At 37.4% G+C, this 25,977-nt stretch overlaps 1 protein-coding gene across 17 annotated transcripts in view; it reads right to left on the bottom strand.

The window, feature by feature from the left end:
• PLCB4 (phospholipase C beta 4) overlaps nucleotides 1–25,977 on the bottom strand; it is a 411,761-nt gene that overhangs the window by 367,181 nt on the left and 18,603 nt on the right. For 14 of the 17 annotated variants that reach the window (XM_050745049.1, XM_050807506.1, XM_050807509.1 and 11 more), the window contains exon 2: nucleotides 17,175–17,229. The gene's annotated coding sequence lies outside the window, so the exon portion shown is untranslated. Of the gene's footprint in view, nucleotides 1–17,174; nucleotides 17,230–21,428; nucleotides 21,588–22,260; nucleotides 22,305–25,977 lie in introns of all 17 variants that reach the window. The other 3 variants (XM_050807512.1, XM_050807507.1, XM_050807510.1) reach the window with 2 other exon arrangements.

Here is a 25,977-nt window from a genome sequence, read left to right as displayed (position 1 = left end):
CAAAAGACTTTACAAAGTGTTTTATAATATTTTAAAGACATATGGTATGCCCGAGGAACTGACCATTATCAATCAGTGTGAGACAACCAATAAAGAGTAGGGTATTTGGGCCAGGCACAGTGGCTCATACCTGTAATCCCAGCACTTTGGGAGGTCGAGGCAGGCAGATCACTTGAGGTCAGGAGTTTGAGACCTGCCTGGCCAACATGGTGAAACCCCATCTCTACAAAAATACAAAAAGTAGTCAGGCATGGTGGCACACGCCTGTAATCCCAGCTACTTGGGAGGTTGAGGCAGGAGAACCACTTGAACCCAGGAGGCAGAGTTTGCAGTGAGCTGAGATCGTCCAACTGTACTCCAGCCTGGGCAACAGAGCAAGACTCCATCTCAAAAAAAAAAAAAAAAAGAGTAGGGTATTTGTTTCAACAGGTCTCCAAAACTTATCTAAACACTGTTCACAAAGATAATCACTGTAAAAGGCCTTCTCTTCAGATTCTTAACACTTCCAACTACATAATAAAAATTGGTCACAGCTGTTGTGAAATGCTAAGCGTTAAAGATATTTTTGTGATAATGAAAGTAAAGCATAGGTAAAGGGACTTCCAAAATAAAGATCCATTTTTTAATTTGGTCTAAATGTAAGGCATATTTGTCTTTGCCTTTAAGTTTAGAAAAATATTTTAGGTAATGAGCCTTGAAGAAAGGTGATAGTAATACTTCCCACTAGTGGACTTTAAGACACATTAAATATATATTTCTATCTACTTCATAGTGGAAAAAATACTTTGAGAAGGCAATATCCCATTTTAAATCAAAGTAATTTCTTTTGTATGGAAGAAAATCCCTATGTTTTATGAGAGTTACTTGGAGCAGGCCATTCTTCTCAAAGAGGTTATTTTTATAATACAATAAATACAATATTCTTAAATGAACTGCCCATCAATGGGAGAAAATTATCCATTTGCATTAAAAGAAGTCAGTTTTTGTCAGGTCTTTCCAAAGCAAACAAATTAGCAGTGGCTTTGGGAACTGTGAATCCACAGCTTCAACAGCAGTTGTCCAAAATTAAAGGTTTGTCAGAATGGGTGGGTGGAAGACGGAAACATTTCAAATGAGTATAAACATTTCATAACCCAGACAGAACCTTTCAAGAGTATCCCCACAGGCTGAAACGATCTGTCACCTGGGCTAGGCCCCAGCTTCATAAATGGGACTTTTATAAATGGAATATTTTCAAAAATAACAATGAGAGAAAGCAACTCTTTGAAAAACAGATTTAAAGTAGAAAACGTTCATAATACATTAAGCAGGAAAAGGAGGTTACAAAAGCATGAGATCTCAATTTCATAAAACAAACAAAAACCAAATGAGATCCACACTGCCGTCTGAAGAACACCCCATTACAACATTAGTGGGTACAGAGCCAAAGCCAGTTCTATGTCCAATAACTTCCAGGCTTTGCCCAATGTACCTTCCCAAGTAGAGGAGAGTCATGGAGCCCTTTGAGGAAGTTCATCCCTGAGGAGGGTGTCTGTGACAAAGCGAAGTCTAACATCATTCAATCTGGCATTTTCCCTAACATATATGACATGGACAGCTTCCCAATGCCCCCAGTGACCCAGAACACCTATTAACGTTCTTCGCAGCTCACCTTGGAAACAGTTTGAATAATAAATTGAATACCTGCATAATTAATACAAGTAGTCAAAGAAACTGATGAAAGACCAAAGAGAACAACAGTACAATATCAAAAGTGGTGATCTGTGGGCTGTAGTATTTTGGATTATATTAATTTTCCAAATTTTCTACAACAAACATATTACCTTCGTGATTATGAAAAAAACATACAGTATTTTACAGTGCCGAAATGGCTACACTGCTCAACTTTCTCCAGACTATTCATTGGTGAACAGGACATTCAGTACTTCAAATGCCAACACACTAAGTTGGAGAAAAGCAGAAAGATCTGGCAATCTGTACATTGCCACATGTAGACCATCTATAAAAGGCCAGCTATAAAAGAAACATAGTCAGCTTAAATACTGTTCTCAGATTTCTGGTGTCCTATGAAAATAAATGAAGCAAGGAGTCCAGCCCTGGCAAAAGATGAAGGAGAACCTCAGGCTCACTAATTTCCTGTCTATTCTCTCAGATGCCAACCATTACACAGCAGCCTTTGGGAGAAATGTAAAATGTGTAGAGATAATCTAAACACTGTTTAGTCTCTTTATTTCCCCCACAAAAGACAGTGTAAATAAAGGAGAAATCATAGCTTATAAGACACTCCTATGAATCTGAGACAATAATGGATATGTCCATTGAAAGAAGTTTAAATCCTATGTTTTAAAGATTCAAATTTTATTGAAATAAATGCTAATCAGTGTAAGTTGTTCTTTTCCATCAAAAATACATTTTGGCATTTCTTCTTCAACTGTAACTTTTATTATATGTTAAAAAAAAAAAAACAATTCCAGACAATATGGTTGAAAGGCTATGTTAGCCTTGACCTGTGCATTCATTTTCTATGTTGAGTTTCAAAATGTTCTACAGATTAACACATTGCAAAAAATAGTTGAGTGCTGTTTAGTAAAATACCCATTGCTTAATAATAATAATTTTTAAAAACCCTGCTAACTTTCTCTGTGGAAACTTGTCCATAAACTTGAATAACAGATTCGCAGAACATCAGGGCTAGAAGAAAGCTAAGCTGTCCTTCCACACCCTTCACTCCCAATACTGAGGCCTGAATTGGTTAAGTACCCCCGTCAAGGTCACACAGCTACTTAGGGACAACATAAAGACAGATGACAATTTCCAGAAGACTGAGATTTTGAAGCTATAACTGAAAACTCCCTGAGTTAATTAAGACGATGACTGCAGTTCAGCCCTGGCAAGAACAAAGGGATAATATTTATGTGAGAACGAACTTAGTCCATCTGTGGCTGGCACACAAATCTTTCCCTTCACTATATTAGGCTTGCACTTTAACTTGTTCTGCCTGTTTTCCAAACAGTTTTTGACTGATACCAGAAAACAAAAATCCTCCTGTTATTTCATGAGCCCAGCTTTTATAATTTGATAAGCACCAGAATACGTGTATTGTGTGTAAGTTGCAGAGGGGTGGTGGCAGGGAGTGGGGGAAAGGTTCATTAAATCAAGAAGGTATCATTTTAGACCATTACAAAAAAAAGCAATCATTTTATTTATTTCCCACACTTGTGCATTACAACCCCACATGAATTGCCTACCAGTGAAAATTGGTGTGTTAGATCATTGTTCAGTTTTGCCACATGCCTATGAGTGAATGGTACATGCTAGGTTTTTTCTAGGTTTTCTTTCTGGTGATTAGTTTGCTAAGAATGATGGTTCTCTCCAGCTGCATCCAATGTCCCTACAAAGGACACAAAGGATCAGGACATTTGGGTTGTTTCTCAAGTTTGTCAAAGATCAATTGCTGGAATAGATGTGCTGGTATAATTTCTGAGACGTGTGCATGTGTCTGTTAGCAGCATAATTCTATAATCCTTTGTTTTGGTACCATACCCAGCTGTTTGGCTGGGTCTGTATGGCCTACATCTAGTATCTAGATTTGATTGATTTTTGATACCTGGGCTGAATGTCATGAGTGTAGAAACATGCTTGTCATGTCCTTCCTTGTGAAATAGGAGATTCTCCTTCCCAAATAGGGAGACTGCTAAAATTCTATTTTAACATTTTATTGATATTTTAATTCATAATTTCCAGAGAAAGGACCAGAAGTGTGAGTTGGTTATTTGTTTTTGTTTTGTTTTGTTTTAATCAAATCAACTGCCTAAAGAAACTGAAACTCCAGCACAACTCTGGTACTCTTATAGCCACACCATTTTATAAACGTTCAATACTTTAGAACGAGGGACACAAATTCACAACTCTGCTCTGAAGATCGTGGTATATTATTTAAGTATCAGGGAAACCATCTATGAAAAATGTATACATTTTCAAGTCTGTTCAGGCTAAAGTTAGTGATAAGAGCAGCTAACACTTTTTTTTTTTTTTTTTTTTTTTTTGGTGGGGGGCACCTTACATTTCTGGGACTCAATAAGTTTAGCAGGCACCTGGTTTTTCCTATGCAACTACTTCAACCACCCCTTTCTCCCTCTCTCTGCCTATGCTTTATTAGCCCCCGCAAGTCGACTCACTCCCCCGCCGCTCCCCCCCTGCTCACTCCCTCCCCCCCCCCTTCCCCCTCAACCCTCCCCTCCTGGAATCATTGATTTTTTGGAGCGTTTTTATTCTGTCTCTCTCTCTCTCTCTCTCTCTCTCTCTCTCTCTCATTTTCTCTCTCCCTCTCTCTCTCATCTCTCTATATCTCTCTCCTGCAACTCTGCTTTCTCACTAGGCTTTTCCCCCATGTTATTCCAAGTTTGGGCAGCTGCATCTGGATTAACCAGCTTATATTTAAATTAAACTATCTGACACAACATGTAAAATTGTCTTTCAGTAATTTTAATTCATTTTTCTTTCTTTTTTGGCTGCTATATCCAATTTTAATGGTAGGGAATATATTTGGCATTCTTAAAAAAAAAGAAGAACTTGTTCCTTTTGAATTCTTAATAATAGTTAGTATTATCATCATCATCATTTCCATGCTTCATAATTCATACCTCAGCAAGGAATTCAAGCTGACATGTTATGTTGATCCAACTTTTGCACCAGCCTCCTGTTCAGTCAAATCTCAGTCCTCATTTTCTTTGACAGCCCCTCTGATTAATCCTCCCTCCTTGAAACACTCAGCAGGTGGCTTCTAAGACACCATATGCCCTTGGTTTTCCTCCTACTTCATTAGCTCACTCTTATCCCTGATCTCTAACACTGATTCTTCCCTATCTCCCGCCCTCTAAATGTCCTTAGACTCAGTCCTCTGAGTCTTGTCTTTGCTTCTTGTCCACATTCACTTTTCTAGTGACTTCATCCAGACTCACAACTCCCACATTTACACATCTTCAGCCTAGTCCCATCTGAATTCCAGACTCTTAATATCCAACTAACTCCTGGTTCTATCTTCATTTTGGACACCTAATGGGAATCACAATTTTACATACCCAAAACCAACTCCTGATTTCTGTGCCTGTTTGCTTAAAGGCGCAGTATTGGGGTGGGAGTTACCCGATTTTTCCAGGTGTTGTGTGTCTCTTCCCCTGGCTAGGAAAAGGGATTTCATTCACCCTTCTGTGTCGCTCACGCTGGGAGTTGGAGACTGGAGCTGTTCCTATTCAGCCATCTTGCTCCGCCCCCCAACTCTGGTACTCTTATAGCAAAACCAGTCCTGATCTTCCAGGTGAGGCTATGCAATCCCCTGTCTTCATCTCGTCCTTCAGCTGAAGCACCGATCGTAACTTTTCCCCTTTTTTTCACATTTTTAGTTTCTTTGCGCACTGAGTATGAATTCCTCCTTTAGTCTGAAAATTGTCATTCTCTTCTTCGTCAGTCATTCCTCACGTAAGCGCTGGGGAGTTGCTGGCGATGAGCTGCGCTCCTTTGCCCATGGGGGAGATGCCGCTCTATTTTTTGATTTTTCCAGCTTTTCTGCTGCAGAACGATTGGTGGTTTTATTCACAACACTGCTCTGGTCATGTGATGATGGTAGATTACTGATGGGTGTTTTGGTGTAGGTTGGTCCTTCCTGTTTGATAGTTTTTTCCTTCTAACCAGTCAGCGACCCTCAGCTTAAGGTCTTCTAGGAGATTGCTTTGAGGGTTCCAGACCCTGTTTGCCTGGTGCAGCAGAGGCTGGGGAATCAGTTTCTGACAGCGAGTACCATTTCTGGGAAACTGTGGGTGTGGGACCCTCCCGGCCATGGTGTGGGATATGATCTCCTGGTGGCATTCTCTTGTTCCTGTTAAAATGCAGTCTTTCTCTCATTCTAGCAAATAGCACTTCCATCTTTTCAATTTCCCAGGCAGAAAACCCTGGAATCCCCTTTACTACCTCTTCCTTCCTCATACCTTACATGGAATCCATGATCAAATCCTACTGATTCCATCTTCAAAAGAGATTGAGAGCCTGACCTCTTCAAACCATCTCCATCCCTCCAAACCTTGTTCAAATCAATATCCCCCAATCTCCCCTGATTACACAGGAACATAACCTCCTGATTCTCCTTCTTCTGGATGTGCTCCCTCACAGTGTATTCTGAACTCAGCATCCAACGTGAGCCTTCTCAAAAGTAACATCCCATTGTTTTCGGGTCCCAATTCTCCACAGGCTCCCTATTCCATTTAGAGCAGGAGTCGAAGTCTGCACAGAGGCCTGTAAGACCCTCCTCCCTACACCACCCTCCTGCCCAATCTCCCAGCACTCTCCCCGTGTTCAAGCTGGGGCCTCCTTGCTCTTCTTCAGAAAGAGCAGGCTCACCTCTGCCTTACGACATTTGCATTTGCTACCTCCCACCCCCAACAGCCTGAGGAGGTCGCCCCCCCAGATGACATGCAGTCCTTCCTTAGCAACTTAGGGCCTTGACTCAAACACCACCATCTCAGGTGGGGACGGGGGAAGGGGGGCTTCCTTATTCATCTTTTCTAAAATGACAACACATCCTATGCTCCCTATTCCCCCTTTTCTCTGTAATGATTATCAGTAACTATATGCTAAAATTTCGACTGTTGGTTGTTACTTCTTCACCACTAGAATCTAAGCTGCAAGCTGAGTTTTTTATGTTTTTAAAGCACTTCTGAAGCCCCAGCACCTAGAACAGTACCACACCAGAGGTGAGAGTATAATCTATAATTGTTGAACAAGTAAATAAATGCTCCACTATAACCTGGTTTTTCTTTACAAAAGGTCATGATAATCTTCCCACATAAACGCACAACTACTCGAAGGGGCAGGGACAAGATCGGCCATAACTTGGTAACAGTTGAAGCTGGGTGATGGTCATATGGAGATGGTTTAGGCATTCATCCTACTTTTGTGTACATTTGAAATTTTCTATAATAAAAAATGAATATACATTTGCTTAATTATTTAATGACCACATAGTATTCCACAGTCTGACTCTACCATAACTATTTAACCATTTACCCTACTGGAGGATATTTAGATTTCATCTTTTTCTCTATCACCAAAGACGCTAGGATAAATAATCTTACACAACTATCCAATTTGCCTTACAACAAATTCCTAGAAATAGAAGGGTTTGCACATTTAAAATCTTATACATACTACCAATCTTCCCTTCACAAAGTCTGACCCAGTTTATGTTCCCATTGGCACATTAAAGGAATGGTCCATAGAATGGTGCTAGACCGCAAAATGTTCCTGACTGGTCCACTTAAATAGGCCCAGAAATTGAGAGTAAACATTTAGAAACATTCAACGCAATTTGAGAGAGTTAATTTTATGTCTGATGAACATCCTGTGTGTGTGTGTGTGTGTGTGTGTGTGTGTGTGTGTGATATTTGATGTTTTATTCTGAATACCTGTGATTTTTGTTTTCTGGCTACTTATTTTTACTGTACATTACAAGCATATCTGTCAAAAACAGACTGGGAAAATATGGCCCTTCAGTGCAGTTTGAAAAAATAACTACACTGTTTGCCCACAGCATCATCAACTATGAACTTTTTGCTTATTTTTGTTTGTCATTTTAGTTACTGAGAAATATAGGATGGTGCAAAAGTAATTGCAGTTTTTGCCATTACTTTTGATGCAAAAAAACACAATTACTTTTGTACCAACCTGATAATATACCATTGGTTTAAATTGCACTTTTGACTGCTGACAGATTGGACCATCTTTTTATATGTTTGATGGCCCCATATTCATTGTTTTATGAATTGCCTATTTACTCCATGACTTTCTTAAATGTTCACTTTGCTGATAAGATTGTAAGAATTTATTTTAAAAGCTCTTTGTACTTTAGGAATATCAGCCTTTGTTGATCATATTGTTTGTAAATATCTTTCCAGTATATGGTCTGTCCTTCAAACAAGTTGAGATGGTCGCCAACATGTTGAAAAATAAAGATGTAAAACATATGTATATGTAGTCACATTTTAAAATTCTTTCCTTCATGGTTCCTACTTAGAGATGCCTTCCCCACATACACATAAATTGTAAAAATATTGTCCATAGATTTTTATCATACATTTACAGCTTATCTTGTTATATATATAATTTGATCCCTAGAATTATTTCTACATTAGCAGTGTGGTAGAGAGCCTGTTTGTAATACTTTTTATTGAGTAATTAATCTTTTTCCTACCAATCTGAAACACCAACCTTATCATATACTAAATTATCATACATGGGTATATAAAACAAGGTTCTTTAATATTTTACTCATTGATGTATCCCTGTATCAATACCATTGTCCAATCATCATTGACTTAAAATATTCTTTAATATCTAAGATGGCAAGTGCCCCTTATAAATATTTCTTGTAATTCTGAGAGTATTAATAGGTTCATTCTTCCAGATGCAGTTTGGAATTATTTTGTCAAGTTCCCTATTTTTACAGAAATTGTACTGAGTGTACACTTCAATTGAACAAATCTGATATTTTGTATTACTATACTGAATCCGGCTTTCCAAGAACGAAGAATCTCTCTCCACTAATATGAAACTCATTTTATGTCCTACAATTCAGTTTTGTAGCTTTCCTTACTTAGTTCCTACTCTACATTTCTAGGAAAGTCATTCCCAACTTTTGTATGGTTGTACTGTTATTTTAGGTATGATCTCTTTTTAAAAATATTGTCTAATATTTATGCTTGGTAATTAAATCATCAATTTTTCTTTAGCTTGTGGCTAACCAGCAATTTTAATCAATAATCATAGCACTTCTAACAGCTTTTTAGGTGAGTCTAAATATACTCTGTTAATTTCATTTATATCTTCATTCACTCATTTTTTTAAAAATCAAGCACTTGTTACATATATCTCAAGATATCAGAGCAACTAAAGATTAATATTATATTTAAAAATATGGATCCCCTCCAAGGAACATAAAATCTACTAGAGTATATAAAATATACGTATATTATTGTACAAGACAGAAATTGGGAGGTCTTTAAAATGGTATAGTTAAACTATATGATGAGAGATAATAGAAGGATGTACTACAAAAGGATGGAGAGCTTAAGGAAGTCTTCATGTGAGTGGTGGCATTTATTCTGAGGACAGAATGTTAGGATGTGAAGAGATTAAAGGGATAATATTCTAGGAAGAGAGAAAAAAAGTACAATCAAAGGCAAAAGAAGAAAAACCCAGATAAATTTGGGCTAAAGCACAGGGTATACTAAAGAAGGAATAGGGTAAACTAATAAATGGATTGTTCTGAATGCAAGATTAATTTTGTTCTTAGGTAGAAAATGGGGAGCTACAGGACAAACAGAACTATGTTCTGGGAAACTGAATCTGAGGACAAGATGCAAATACTGGGCAATTTGGGGGTGAGAAGGACTGAAGCAGGGAGAGTATGGTAATTTTAAAACATGGCGCCCAAATTCTTTGACACTTCTCCAATCGAGAGGTAGGAGTCAGTATTCCCACTCCTTAAAGTTAGGCTTTGTGGCTGCTTGACTAATAATCCAGCAGAAGTGACACTAGACCAGTTCCCATGTCCAGACCTTAAGAAAATGACAACTTTTACTCCTATCTCTTGGAACACTGACTCTTGAAACTCAGCCACCATGCTATGAGGAAGACCAAGCAGTCCATTGAGAGGCCACAAGGTGATGACGGAAGCCCCTAGTTCTTAGCTCCCAGCCAACTGCTGGAATCAACTTGCCAGGCATGTAGGTGAATCATCTCACAAGTGGATCCTCTGGCATGCAGTCAAAATATCCCCAGCTGATGCCATAAGGGGCAGAGATGAGCTTTCTCCGCTAAACCCTGCCCTAACTGCAGATTTGTGATTGTTACTGTTTTAAGCACTTAGTTTTGGGGTGGTTTGTTGCACAGCAATAGCAACTGGGACAGAGACCAATTTAGAGGCTCTCATAATAGTGCATATCAATGAGACAAATGACTTAAAAGCAGCTGTGAGAATGGGGGAAATGGGTTAAGATGCCAGAATATTCTGAAGGTGCAATTAATAAATGGGAAAATTGCAGCCTAAAATTAAAATTATAATTTAGCCTCTTAGTTATTTCTCTGAATAAGAATTAACTAGATAGAAGTAGTTATTTACTAATATTTTGGATGGGAAAGGGATTTTCTGGTACAAAGTAGTAAATGTGACAAAACTGGAAATACTCTAAAGATAGGCTTTGGGGATTTAACGTAGACCAATCACTCTCAAACTGTGTGCTCAAGACAAGTTCGGGGTTCCAAAAGATCAAAATTATTTCCATAATGATACTAATAAATTATTTTCCTTTTATTACTCTCACTCTCTGGAAGAGTTTTCCAGAGCCTTTATCATGTTCAGTATCTCAATAAACTACAGAAGCAAGTAAGAGAATTCGCATATCTTTTATTAAGCAAGACTTTAAGAGATTTGCAAAAATATTAAATGGTGCCACTCTTCTTACCGAACATATATTGTTTGGAAAAATACAGTATTTCTTCATTTAAAAAAATTCTTACTTACATTAACATGTAATGGGTTTATTATTGTTACCCAAAATAAGTATTTCTAAATGTCCCCATTTTACATTTTAATATAGCAAATAGCTACAATATAAGCTGCATGTTAAAAAGCTGTTTAGAACTCTGAACAATTCTTAAGAGTATAGAAGGGTCTTAGACCAAAAGGTTTGAGAAGCACTCCATACTAAGCACAGAGTATATGCCAATGTGTTAATATGTACAATGGCAGAGTAGACATGAAGAAGAACAAAGGTAGTAGGAGTGAGTATATGTGGTTCCTACAAGTCCTAGACTTAATTATCATCATCGCCTTCATAGCTTATGTGGAAGTGACAGCCATGCAGCTATTTTACGCAAATTTTTTTGGTGTTCATAATAATCTTGCTGAATAGCACCTTTAAACCCCAGAGAATACGGCAGGAGAGATTATATCATCTGTCTCAGGTTACAAAGTGCTGATATTAATAATGTCTTATTTTTGTCCAAGCTATAGCCCCCCAAATACGCTCTGGCATTATTAAGAGGAAAAAGAAGGTATATTAAGTCAACAGAAATAAACTGTTAACATAAGTAGTTATTTATGTTTATTAAGCACTTTTCCCCTAAAGGACTAAAAACATTTTAAATATATCAGTATGCACAAAACCTCCATTAATAACCTTACAGGTATACAGTTGCTATTTCCATATTGTAGAAGAAGAAAATGTTATTAGTTAATACACAGTAAACTAAAAAGCAAAAACATTAAATCCCTAATTCTTCATCTCTGCCAAGCAATAATTTACATGTCATACCAAAACCAAAATGTATATCTCGAATCACCATATTTGCTGCTTTTAAATGAGTATCAAATGCTTTCTCCTTCTGTCATAATCTAAGATGATTTTGTATAATTGTTTCCCTCTTTCCATCTTCATTGGATGCCTCTGTTGCCTATATAAAACTATTAAGCCTGGGAAATGTTTTCTAATAAGGCCATCAATGATTTTTTATACATTTATGAAGCAAAATTAGTCACTGAACTTGAATTCTCAGTTACCACAATCTTTGCAGTGATCCAAAAGGATTAAAAACTCAATCAAAATTGCTGATTTACAGCCAGGTGCAGTGGCTCATGCCTGTAATCCTAGCAATTGGGGAGGCTGAGGCGGGCAGATCACCTGAGGTCAGGAGTTCGAGACCAGCCTGGCAAACATGGTGAAACCCTGTCTTTACTGAAAATACAAAAATTAGCTGGGCATAGTGGCAGGCACCTGTAATCCCAGCTACATGGGAGGCTGAGGCAGGAGAATCACTTGAACCTATGGAGCAGAGGTTGCAGTGAGCCAAGATCGTGCCACTTCACTCCAACCTGGGCGACAAAGCAAAACTCCATCTCAAAAAAAAAAAAAAAAAAAATGCTGATTTACAAAACTGGCAAATTGTTTTTACAATGAGGCACGGAGCTCTCCTCTAACTCTTAGACCAATCTGTAAGCAAAACTAGGCAATATGTAGGAAATGTATATAGGCCATAATCACATTCATGTATAAGCCATGCTACTACTCAATGCAAGAAGATGATTCCACATAATGGGCAACTGAAAAATGAAAAAATGTCAGCTAATACCTGATAAAAAGAAATGATGAGATTTATGTGGCTGAATGAGGATATACAACGGTAATGTCAGCTTCTGCAATGAACAAATCTGATAATATATAAAGAGTTAACATAATAGAAGTTTATTTCTCTCTCTTGCTCACATAATTTATACTCTATCTTTCATTGTATAGAGTTTGTTACTGGGAAAGACTGCAAATATGACTATTAAAGATTTTCTGTTCAGGAACATATGGATTCCTGAACAGGAATAGTGAGGAGCCATCCATAATGCAATGATTTAGACTCAGGTTCACTTAATCCCGTCTCTCACCATCCCCTCAGGCCTCCTAGTCATCTGCATCCAACCACAGGAAAGAGCACGATAGAGCCTGGGGTTCAAAGCCTTGTCCCAGATTTGCCCTACTGACTGTTCACATTGTGTTGGTAAGAACAAGTTGTGTAGCTCACCTACACACAACTGGAGGCTGCTTCACCAGTCTCTCTGGTTAGGCGGCTGCTTCACACAATACTTATTTTCTATTGAGGGCTGAGCATAAGTTATGATGGACAGCAGGCAACCTCTGTCCCTGGGGTGATGGTTCCACTGCCAGGCAAGCCTCTGACCAATTATCATGAAATATGAAGAAATGAGCCACCAGAAACTTCACTTCACAGGTGGGCAGCCTACCCACATAAAAATCACGCTTGGGATGAGGAATCCCTCAATGGGCGACACACCGTAGCATTCTACGGAGGAAGCTGTGGCACTGCTGAGATGATGCAGATGGTCACACAGCTGCTGTGTGCACGGAAGTGGGAATCAGTGCACAGGAGGAAGAGACAATATGCTTAAGAACTCAAAACATAACGTGCAACAATATGTGAGTCTATCTGTTCTGGAAAAGCAATAAAACAGGCATATCAGCCTAGCCAGTAGGAATCAGAAAAAGAGTGATTATTCACAGACAACAGTTTTGATTATATTATGCATATAAGAAACAGAATTATAAACACAATTCTCTATCAAAAACAAAAAAATTGAGTCGCTCAATTACTAAACCCATGTGGGACGTTTGATATTCTGATATATGTATTCTTCCATTAAAGTATATTCCTTTCCATTAAACAAGTCAGCATATCTTCCTTGTGTTACACCTAAGTGGTTTCTTTTGATTTTTTTTTTAATTTTCCTGTTATGAGGTTCGAGGTTACACTGAGCTACAGTCATGCCACTGCACTTCAGCCTGGGCAACAGAGCAAGACCCTGTCTCTAAAAAAGAATTAATAATAACAAATAAAATTAAATTGTTCTGTTATTATTCCATGTAAGGAGGATGTCCATTAGAACAGAGGACACTAGTCTGGCTCCTTACACTCATGAGAAGGCTGTTTCCATTAGTATTGCTTTTGTTCCCAGTAAATGACTCTGTTTCACCTACTGCACTGATGGTGCTGGTCACCACAGGTGGCTCTGGACCTGCCACCATGGTGCTGCGTGCACCAGCGATGGGCAGAATTCCAAACCACTGCCTCTCTAAGCCACCTCTCCAGAGCCCCAGTCCCAGATGTGACAAACCTGAAGTCCCATGAGTGTGCCTACTTGCTGGCAGACATCAAGAAAAACAAAAGTGGGCATTTCTGCTTGGGAAGTTAAAAGAAACAGCACTTTTATCCACTCAGCTTCACACAATAAGGAATGCCCCCAAATTCAGGAAAAGGATTCAGATGTCAGGTAGCCCAAATGGGGATAAATGTCTACTGTACATACAATAAATGTTAACTCAAACTGACACATGGACCCCTGCTGCTTGTCAGGGGATATAGGCCATAACGAAAGGGAGGGGAGCTGGAAGATTATGGGGAAACAATTTTCTTTTCCACGCATTCACTAAGGACTACTGTCCATAAAAATCTCCCAGGATTTACAGGGCAAACCAGGGTTTGTCTTCTCCATTCAATGCCAGGACCCCAGGGCAAAGCCCCTAGGAATAGCTTTGTGGTGGTGGTACTACTAGTGGCATAGAGCAGTCCTAGTGATGACAATTGTCCCCAGCACTGTCCAAAAAAAAAAAAAAAACTTTCTGTGATGATGAGAATGTTCTATGTGCTGCCCTCTAGCCACATGTAGCTAATGAGCATGTAAATTGTGACTGGTGTAAATCATGAACTCAATTTTTAATTTTCTTAATTAAAATAACTAAATGTGGTTAAATTTAAATGACCACATGTAGCTACTAGCTTTCATACTGAAGAATACATCTAACCAGTCTAGCATACAACAAAAATGGACTGTTTAAATGTTTTTAGAAGAAAGTTCCTCCATTGCCCCAGTAACCTAATCTAGTATCTAATAAAATAAACGTCTGAGTATTTCTTTCTTCTGACTGTTTAAAAACCTTTTGGCCCTGTCTTGCTCGAATCATGGATCCAAACTTAACATGATTCAGATACCTTCCCCAGGTTCTAGAGCAACAATTTTCAATTTCTTTGATTATGAGAACCCATGTTTAGTGTCAAAATGAATTGTTAGCCATTTATAAAAGTAGTATAAATGGTAGTAGTATAAAGTAGCTTTAATTTCTGTTGATTAAGAAAATACATTATAATAAAAAAGCTCCCCTTAATTCAGTAACATTTCATATTCATATACATTTCCTTATAGTAGGAGCAATAGAGTTTTAAAATAGTCATATATATACACACACACACACACACACACACATATATATATATATATATATATAAAAAAAGACTATTTATTTAATACATGAGACATCCTTGGAATTAATTGCCACATACTCCAGGACTTCTACAATACTCAACAGCCTCCTGGGCTCTGTCACCCACACAGTTGAGAAGCCTTTTCAAGACTGGCTCCTAACTGTCTGGCTACCTTGCAAATATGTGAGTTTTTATTCCCAAGAGGGATTTTGGATTAATGTTGGATAAATGTGAAAAAGCAACTTTCCTAGTAGTTGAAAGTCAGATTTTTTCTATATATATCTGCTAGTGCAGATACATGATACAGATGATTTATGCTGCAGTTAAGTCCAATTATCATTCAAAGATGATCAAGGTTTAACAATTTGGATTTCCTAAAAGTGTATTTTCACAACTCAACATTTATATCACACTTATCAGCTCTTTTGCAGTCATCATTCTATCAAAAATTATCCTCGCTCTCTGTCTTTGATTAACTCATGTTTCTCTGTGTCATCTTTGAAGCCAATTTTTGAATAAATAATCTGAGAAAAAAGAGCAAACATTTATTTAACTATTATACAGTCAATTCACTGCAATTAATCACATACAGCAGGTTTTTGAACTCTAATTTTGAAGCAAATTCTCAACAATCTCTCTGGTCTCTATAAGTTCACTCTGGTAGCACACTCTTATAGGGTTTATGTCCAAATGTCGAATGTACACGAGTGGTTCAATTTATCTTAAATGGGCCAAACATTACAACTCCGCTTCAACTCCTCTATTTTCAATTTGGAAATCAATGTATGTTTGTTCTCCACACTAGATTTCCAGTGATCTAATATGGACCATAATCTTCCCTTTTTGCTATCTAGAGGTGGGTGTTTTATAAGTAACATGTGAGCAACTGCTTGGTGAGCTCGGTCAGAGGAGAACCAAGCCATTCCCAGCGCAGAGATGGCCGGGAGCTAGCTGGATAGGTAATTAAAAGCTGGAGGTGAATGGTCACTCTTGTGAGGTTGCAGAAAAGTGAGGAAAGACACCATCAGCATCACAAATTTGTTATTATAATGAAATCAGGACAAACTGTTTCTACAGACTAACTTCTCAGCCCAGAAATGATCTAAGAGCTGAAATCTTACAGTCTGAGAGCAAACTGGAGGATAACATGAAAGGATAATGGCACGAGGTCAGATTTGACCACTGTGACCTTAAAACACCCCCCAAATCTCTGAGGCAGTCCTGTGGCTTGGGGTGACAGCCCCATGGGACCCACCACTCATGCTTAGCGGTTTCCCAGTCTCCACAGGCATTCCCCTGAACGCATGGCTCTCATCAGAACCAAGTCCCCAACTACACCTTTCAGAACAGGAGAGCCAGTCTGTATTTCAGAATAAAGAGTATGAGACAAAAACCAAAAAAAAAAAAGGCCAAGTACTGTGGCTCATGCCTGTAATCCCAGCACTTTGGGAGGCCAGGGTAGGCAAATCACTTGAGATCAGGAGTTCGAGATTAGCCTGGCCAACATGGCGAAATCCCATCTCTATTAGAAATACAAAAATTAGCTGGGCGTGGTGGCAGGCACCTATAGTCCCACCTACTCAGGAGGCTAAGGCAGGAGAATCCCTTGAACCCAAGAGGCAGAGGTTGCAGTGAGCCGAGATCACACCACTGCATTCCAGACTGGGTGACAAAGCGAGACTCTGCCTCAGAAAAGAAAAAAAAAGAAAGCCAAAGTGGCTCCTAGGCTAGTATGAGTTCACTCCATGAAATGTGGAAACCTCTTGCAGGCTCTGTATGGATTACAAAAAGATACCATATACCCAAGAATGCCCCCAACCTTATTACAGCTGACAAAGTATCAAGCAAATCACAATCCACACTCTGAAAAAGAAATCTCACACTACAAAATGAAAGATATCACATTTTTTACTGGCCACAGACCATTTTACACTTCCAAACTCTCTGGGTTTCCTAGAAAGATGTCACCCACTGAAAAAGACAGGAACACATTTCATCAAGAGGAGCTGAAATAAATTTATTGCAATAAAAAATGGATCTGCTGAGAAGCATTCACTTATTATACATCACATACATTGACTGCTGTAGACATCAACTATCGTCCCAAAATAGTCATTCTTTTAAAAGACTGGCAAACTTAAATATTGAATTTAGAAAGATGAATCTGAGGTTTTAATTCAATTCGCAATGGCACGTGTTAGTGGCATTAAAAAACTGCTTCTCAATTAAATCATCTGGGTTGTAATTTATTCAAGATAAAAATTTTTTTAAGTCACAAATTAAAAAGCACATACACCTACCTTTTTAAGGGAGATCACATTTCAGGATTCTGTATCAGAGAGAAACCTTCTTTTCCTGTGAAGAAAAAAATAGAAGAAAAATTATCTACTAGTAACAATAAATAGCAAATGTGAATTTTTAAAACCAGCCTATAATCTTATCATGTTGTGTTTCATTTGTAATATTAAACAAATGGAAATATTTAAATTAGACTTGAAATATTTCTTCATTTCTATCTACATAAAACATTTTACAGATTTTAATTCCAATGATTTGCTTTTTAAAGAACAAAATGGATAAAATAAAATGGAAAATGGACAAAAATAAATGAAAATTGCTCAAAACTAGAATTAAAGTATTTACTTCACATCTATCCCAATGACATATTTTCAAACATTCTGTTTAATTCTATAAAATAAATGTATAAACAAAGAAGGAAATACATAAAACTCCACTCTTGTTTCTGCTTTTCCAGTGGGAAAATGAGGTCAAAAGGTTGTGGTGGGCTGTGCAGGTAACACAAGGTAACAGAACTATAAGCTGCTACCTCTTTCTATTGATTTTTTATTGTCCAAGCCAATAAACTATATTTATGAGCTCGATTTTTCTTAGCTAAGACTTTTAGATTACAAAAAACTATATAAAAATGCAAATAAAAACAGGATACCTCTGATTTTATTTTACATGTATTACTTTCAATAAACAATTGACACAGAAACCTACTAGTCACTAATAAATACTAAATATGACTTTTCAAAATCACTTATTAACATAAATTATTTTCACTTTACATATTCAAGCCAAAATAAGAAAGTAAATGGTTTTGTTTAATATAAGTCAATCATCCACTACTATAAATCGTTTCCAGTCAAATCTAATTTAAATGACCAATAGGATAAAGTTCACAAGAATGTAATTCTGACTCTGACCATGACGTACATTTGCTTCCATCTGTAATTTAACTTCCATTAAGGATAATGATATATAGATTCAGAAACAATGACCAGGATTCTGACCCAAAAGAGCTCCAAAGATTTGAAATTACTGCCAATGCATAAATTCAAGGAGACCACAGTCCAGAGGAGTCCCTCTCCCCAAATGAGAACTCCTCCATTAGCTTGTGTTTGCTTCACTTCAGAATAAAAGTCCTTTCTAAACTTTAAATAGGAAATTCTCACAACGTCCTATGGAAAGGATCGTGAACCGTGCAACCACCTCCATGTCTGCAAATAGCCAAGGTGAGTCCCATTCTTCGTGGCCAAGCTTAGCTAGCTGCAGAACCTCTTTCCTTCAAAGCAACGCCAATGCCCCAGGTGGACTCCCCAGTGTAAGCCAGCATCTGGGGCCTTTCCTCTCTTGCTGTTCACCACTTCATATGTCAGCCAGCATTACTTTGGTCCCCTTCACTGCCAATACAGTATAGTGACGGTAACAGCTGCCTTTTCTATTTTCTGAAACTACAGTTGCAGGTAAGCTCTGCTAACAAAAGAAAGCCAAGATAGCTAAGAAAGCCACGATGGATCAATGATCAATATGGACACATGGGTCACTGCACGTATGCTAAGGCAAATCATAATCTATGACCTAGTAACAACTGGGGTGGGGCCACTTACAGATCTTCAGTTCATAACTGACCAACCAGAAATAATATATCTATTTTTGCTTCAAATATGGATTTGTTTCAAAACAATCCAGTTGGGGTCACTGATGGGGAGGAATAATGGATGAAACGAAACTGGCTATGAGTTTGTTATAGTGTAATGATGGATATATGAAGGTTCACTTTGATATTCACTGTACTTTTATGTATATTCAAAGTGTTCCATAATAAAAAGTTTTTAAAATGTTCATTCGATGGAAATTATTTATGAAAATACAGAGAGAAATGCACAGATCATAAATATCACAACCTTTCTGTTTTTCAAATACTCTCTTATGCACACACACAAAAAAAATATTTTAGGCAAAAATTTTAAAAATCAAATATCACACTAGGAAAAATGAAAAGCTTACGGGTATGGTTTAAAAAAATAATAAAAATGGCTTTGAATATTTATTTCAATATTCCAAAGCCAAATAACACATATATATTTAGCTGCAATAAATCTTCTGTTTTTTTTCTTTATTTTAGGTATCCTGCTTTGAATTAAGTAACATCAACATAGGAACACTGGTTATCTCATGCTTGTCAGAAATTGTAGGTAGTTAAATACACCTTTGATTAAGGTAATCAGAGAAATGAATAACATATCATTAGTATCAATGTGATGTTTCATCATCAAAAGTCTTCCTAATTCCAAGATCCAAGAGGGAACAATTTTTTTAAAAATCCTTTATTTGTGGCAAAGATTTGGGGCCACACATATAAATTATCAGATTTGCTACCTGCTTATCCTAGCTGAGTGATCTGTCACTGCGAAACAGCCAAAAGATGGGCACTTTATGGATTATACCACTCAATTTGACTAAAATTTGAAAGAGCCAAAAAGGGGCCATATGACGCTAAAGCTGAGCTTTCACAACAAGCAGGGAAAGTCACACACAAGTAAAATCATCCTCACAGCCTAGGAATTTGACTTCCTGACCCCGCTAGACACCACTACCGGAAACCTGACCCTAGACATAAAATAAAAAGCAGGATTTATGTCATGGTTTGGGGGAAGACCATGTGTAAAGCTGTGCCAAGCCCACATCAAAGATAAACCAGGTGCAAGAAGAACCTCACATTCTCTCTGAACAGAAAACACACCGAGACCCAACACTGAATCCTAACGTGAGATGTGATGATTAAAAACAAGAAAATAAAAAACATAGTTCATGGTCTTCTATTTTCTTTTGCAAGCTTTCCTGGCCTAAAACAATCTGTTTCCTTTCCAATAAAGAAACAATGCCAAACTCTGAAAGGGAAATTTGTCTGACTTAATGGATAAGCATATAAAAGCTGGAAAAGGGAGTATTATGGGAAAACCAGAACAACTCAGCCTCAGGAGGCAGGCTTCCAAATTTATCGGTAAAAGGACTGAGGGTCAGAGGAGGGAGGGTAGGGGTAATAATTATGAACGAGTTACATGACGGAGGTCAGCTAAACAAAATTCAGTTGTTTTCAATTTGAAAATCACAGTTCTAGCCATTTACTACATGAGCTAAGAGAAACATCCATTAGCTCACATCCATACTTAGATATTTTACATTCATGCAGCCACAATATGAGGACTAGTTTTATTAAATTTGCAATGGTATATCCTAAGGCCTTATGTATTTAATAAATACGTGTCAAATAAGTGAATGAATGAAGTAGCATCTAATACTTACCAAATCATAAAATCTAAAACTAAGCTAGTAGATGTGACAAAAACAAAATTCCCAGGTACGGTGGCTCTAGCTATTTGTTTAGCCAACATTTATAGCGTTAGGAGTCAATATACTACACTAAAATGATTTGTTTTCCCAGATACTAAGGCAGCTAGGGATAGCCACATGACACAGTTTTGACCAATGAGATACAGGAGAGAGAGCTCTGAGAAAGTTCATTCTCATGATGTAAACAAGTCCCAATCCCTCATTCCTGAAAATAGCTCCTGGGTGGTGCAGAGCCATCTCACACCTATGAAGACAAATGCTAAATGATAAGGAGTGGAGAGAAAGAAGGAACCTCATTTCCTGATGGCACTGCTGAGATGCCACATCTGCCCCAAATGCTTAGATTCCTAAGCCTGCATTTCTCTTAAACTTCCATGAGTTTAGGCTGCTGTTTTCTATCACTCGCAGCCAAAAATATTCTAATATACACCAGCAATAACTTATTTTCCCCCTTCTGTATCCTCAGAAGCTGCTCCTATTTTAACTAACCGCGATGCACCCTATAACTATTCAGTAACAGATACATCACCATTGCAGTGGAAACCTCATCAACAGTTTCCACTTGTCAACACTGAGGATGTCTCACCCAAACAGGCTCACCAGCAGGCTTCAGGGAGAATCAAAAAAACATCAGAAACAACAAGGCACATCACTCTACCAAGCCACACTGTGCTTTTCTAAGGACCATTACATTCTGATATTAACAATGCAAAAGAGAATGATAACAATGCAAAAGAGAATGGTGACAAAAAAGACAGCAATGCTATTCCAACGACCAAATACATGAAGAATCTTCTAAGTTAAGGCAGTCTTAACCTGTCTCACAAAGAAAAGTAAATATTTAGGGGCATGGCTAGATTAAACACCAGAAATGGAACATCACTAAAAAACAGAAAACAAGAACATGAACATACCTCTTGAGGGCTGAAGAGCTGACCTGATTCAAATGCTGCTACTCTGCTTTATAGGGCCTCAGAAATGCACCTTCTGTGGAACTTAAAATTCTACAGTAACTTCTGTTATCTTTGGATCTCTCTTGATAAACATAAACTACTAGACCTCAGGAAGCAAGCCTGTAACAAGTATTGACAAATGCTGAATGAATGAAGAAGCAAAACTATATAGAGATTACTTTTCCGAGAGACTTTATGAAAAGCATGCAGTCCTCAAAAAGAAAAAAAAATCTGGAAATATAATAATGAGTCGAATTGTGTATTTAATGGTCAAATGTCTGTAGAAAGAAAAGAACAGAACTACAACTAAGAGGTAGCTATTATTGTATAAACCAGGTGAGGTGTTAGGCACTTTGCATCTGGTATTTCATGCAGTCTTCACCGCTCCCCAGTTAGGCACGAGTCTCTCCTCTTTCACATGAGGACAAGTTCAGAGGGAGCTTTGGAGCTCACCTGAGGTCACATTTCTAGCAAAAGACAGACTGGATATTCAAACCTAGGAAGGTCAGAACCTAGGAAGTTCAGCTCTCACGTTTCTGCTATACAATGCTGCTTCTCACTTTTGTCCTTATGAAAATATTATTTATAAACTGCATATCTACATTAGCTGAGGGGACATTCAAAGGGACCTTCAGTCTGTGGCCAAAAACTAAGCAAGGTGAGGCTCCATCATAACCTCAAGCACAATTACTATGTGCCCATATCATAAACCAGATGTGGTTCCACATAACCCAGATAGTGACTTTCTCTAGCTCATTTTACAGCTGTAAAGACTTACAAAGGCTCTACATACCTATGGCATGTGTTATTTTAAAAGCTACCGTGTACTTGCATGACCTAGAAATGATAAAAAGAAACCTATGAGTCAACAGCATTAGTTTCTCTCAGAAATCAGCCCTCTCCCATGTATGGTACAAACATCCCAGCTCTCCTGTCACAGTTACAGAACATGTGGCACCAAGACCCTGGGGACCCTGGTCTCTGGGGAGGCTTACAAATAAAACCCACTGTGTCTATGAATACAACATATCGAATTGATTGAAGCAGTTTAAAATAATGAATTCGTCTGAACCAAAAAGAGAAGCAACTCTACCGTTGAAAGAAAAAAAAAATCGAATGTATATTGCAATAGGCTCCTAACACTTTGCATTGAATAAATACTACCTCTTTGAAGTTGATGAAAATCTCTGTGAAAATATTTATCCAGTAAACATCTCAGTGAAATAAACTGTGATGACTCCAAAGAAGCCGAATATAACAACTTTATAAATTCTCATGGAGAAGAAATAGAATCACCACCCCCGAAACATTTGGTAATTATTTATACACAATATGCACAGTCTGTGATGAACGTGCAGAGATGCAAAAGTTACTGCAGTGTATTAGCTGAAACATGAGCTTCTTTACTCTGCCATTTCAGGTCAACTTTTCCAGCGATTTTTTAGTAACACAGGGTATTCTGCAAGTCCTCACTTCTACCACGGAAGCTATCTAATACCCATTTGAAGAAAAAAAAAAAAAAAAAACACTAAAAATGTGTTAGAAGCCAAACTTATTTTGGGATAGTTATCGGGTGACAAAGCATGCTTCCATTTTTTTTCTCCCCCTTTCTATTAGTTAATTATCTATTATTTTAAGATTTGCCATACACATATATTTGAAAAAAATATGATTTAGTAAAAGGATGTTGAGTCTTTTCCCAAATAATGGCTCGATTCTCTTTGGAAAGATAAACAAATCCTCCTTTTTGTTTCAGTAATCTATCATTTCAATACTTTTCCATGACACAGACACAGGCACACACAACACACACACACACACACACACACAAATAGTATTCTCAATTAAATAACACTATAACACACAGTTTTTCTCCTATACAGCTATTTTTCAAAGTGTTCAATGTTCACCAAAGGCCAATGATTTCAAAAAACAGGTTTCATAACAAAAGAAATGGGAAGAAGATACTTTCACAAAGACACTATCAGACCATAGTCCAAAAAGAACTCTGCATACAACTTCTTTGAAAATCTCTGCTCCAAAACTTCAAGCTTTCTAGTAAATTAGGACTCCTTTATGAATGCTTACCTTGCTTAAAGTATACCTTGAAAAGGAGGAAAAAAGCATCTCCCTTGCATTTAACCCCACCATCATACTGACACTGCCCATTTAGAAAATGAAATATTGAGGTCCACATTAATTGCTATAAGCAATTCCAGGGTTAGAACTAAAAACAGGATTAAGTGTGAAAATACTTCCTTATTCACCAGTTAATTTCTTTCTCCACATCTTAAAGTAATTCCTAACAACTGACAAAGGCTCCAAATATTATATAAATATCTGGTCTACAAATAAAGTTTTAGGAGTTATATTAAGCAGATGTCTGATGATATTGGACACAATCTTAGAACTACTTCCTACATACAAAGTCTAGCCATGAAATAAATTATTGGTTTTAAACAGAAAATTAAATGAGCTAATTAAATATAGATCAAAGGAAGTTCTACCATGAAAAGACTAATTTTTGTCACTCATGGAAAAAAATGTATCAATAAACAAAAAGCAATCTGGTGTTTCTTGTTCTGGCCTATCTTGGTTACCACCTATTATAATGAGATTAAAGGTAGTTTTGCCTTCTTCCCTTCTTCCTTGTGCTTTTAAGTTATTTTCCAATATTTTTTAATTAATCACATATTACTTTTATAAGTAACAAAGTTATTTTTAAAAATCTTAGACACTACTGAGATATAATCTCCTTCTAATTAGGGTAAAGCACACATTAATATGTTTTTAAATATATTGATAATTAGTCAAAATTAAATTTATAACTTTAAAATAACTTCTTATCATACTGTCACCTATAAATTCTGGTACAAAACCACATTAAATCTTTTAAGGTTATTTTGTACTATGAAATAAGCTAACTAATGAACTGATACATACATTTCATATTCATCTATTTCTGCTCCAAAAATTAGGGAAAATTACCTGTTTCTTGTTCCAAACCATTCTCCTTTATCTGTGCTATTTATTATTTGCCAACTCTTCAAGTATATTTTTATATTTTATATGTTATATGACATCATTATGTCATTTCTTTCTCTGACAGTTATATTAGTACTATAAAATACATATTTATACGTCTGTGTATATATGCAGAAGTATATATACATTCCTCAATAAAAGTACACATATATTTACATATATATACACATTTATGAATATACCTATATGATCTATACTGTTTAGAGATTTCCAGCAGAAGTGCCTGTCAATCCAGTTTCAGGTTTTATATACCTAGGCCAACCTGACCAACTAGTTTGACAAAGTTAACAGTAGTTTTGAATTCTATTTTTTTCCACTTAAGTGACCCATTGTTTAACCAAATCAGTAAAGAATGTTGCAGATTAGTAACCTCATTCCTCTTATTATACTGGTCACCCTTACCTTCCCCAGAGACCAATATCCTGCAATCACCATGACTTGATTCATTAAGCATTTATTTGGTACTTAGTATTTCTCATTACATGAAGGGAGAAGCTTACAGAGTGTGGCAGTTCACGAATTATAAATGTAGCTGAAGGTTTAACACTTATCTGTGCATCCTGCTATTAAGCCAGTAATCTCCAAATTCTTCTAATGATGAGAATGGGAATTAATGTTTCAATTTTCTGCTAACGTTTCAGTGCCAAAGGTGATATGATGAGGTCCTTGTATATGTCCATAGGACTTGCTACACATGGCCAAGCCAGTCCAAAGGTCACCTCCAGAGTCTATGTATGAGAAAAATTGCACTGCAGCAATCTCTTCAAAGAAAATTCAACAGTTCCCTTTCCTTCTCTCTCTAACACCTCGTAAGAAAGGCAAAAAAAGAAAAAAAGAAAAAGAAAAGAAAAGAAAAGCCATAATAAATTGAGTCTATCTGCAATGACAGAGGCTGATATTCTATTCCCTGCCTGGATGCCTGCTTCAGTGCAGAAACCATAGCATATGTATCAGGTTGGCTGGCTGATGCCACCTGCAAGGCAACAGAGTCCCAGTAGAAGTAGAAGCAGGCTGTGCCCTCAGGGTCTGATGGTGTTAAGATGAGAGTTTTTCTGTGGACCATGTGAATACTATGGAAGGTTGTCAAGTTTGAATGATCCTGAAAAGCCTCCATCTGAGTGGATTGCCTGGACAAGGACACAGAGACACTCCAGTGATCTTCCACTGGAATATGAGGAGCTGATATTGCAGTGCTCAAAGCAAATTAATGGCATGATGCCAATGGACCTGCAAGGGCTCTCCAGAAAAATCCATCAGGGTGTGTATGAGAAAGAACTGTCCTTGAAAACAAACAGCACCTGCTAAGTGCAATAGCCTTGGCCCCTTTTATGTCCCCTGTGCCAACTCTGGAGGAGCCAGACATTGGTAGGAGATGAAGAGAGGAGAGTTAAACTAGGAATTCCTTTTCTTCCATACTGATAATCACTAAGCCTGGGCTCAAGCCTAAGAATGGGAAAAGGGGAGA

Source organism: Macaca thibetana, chromosome 10 (genome assembly GCF_024542745.1).
Source record: "Macaca thibetana thibetana isolate TM-01 chromosome 10, ASM2454274v1, whole genome shotgun sequence".
Lineage (NCBI taxonomy): Eukaryota > Metazoa > Chordata > Mammalia > Primates > Cercopithecidae > Macaca > Macaca thibetana.
The sequence above is the reverse complement of the archived record's forward strand: the minus strand, read 5'-3'. Positions and strand labels throughout refer to the sequence as shown.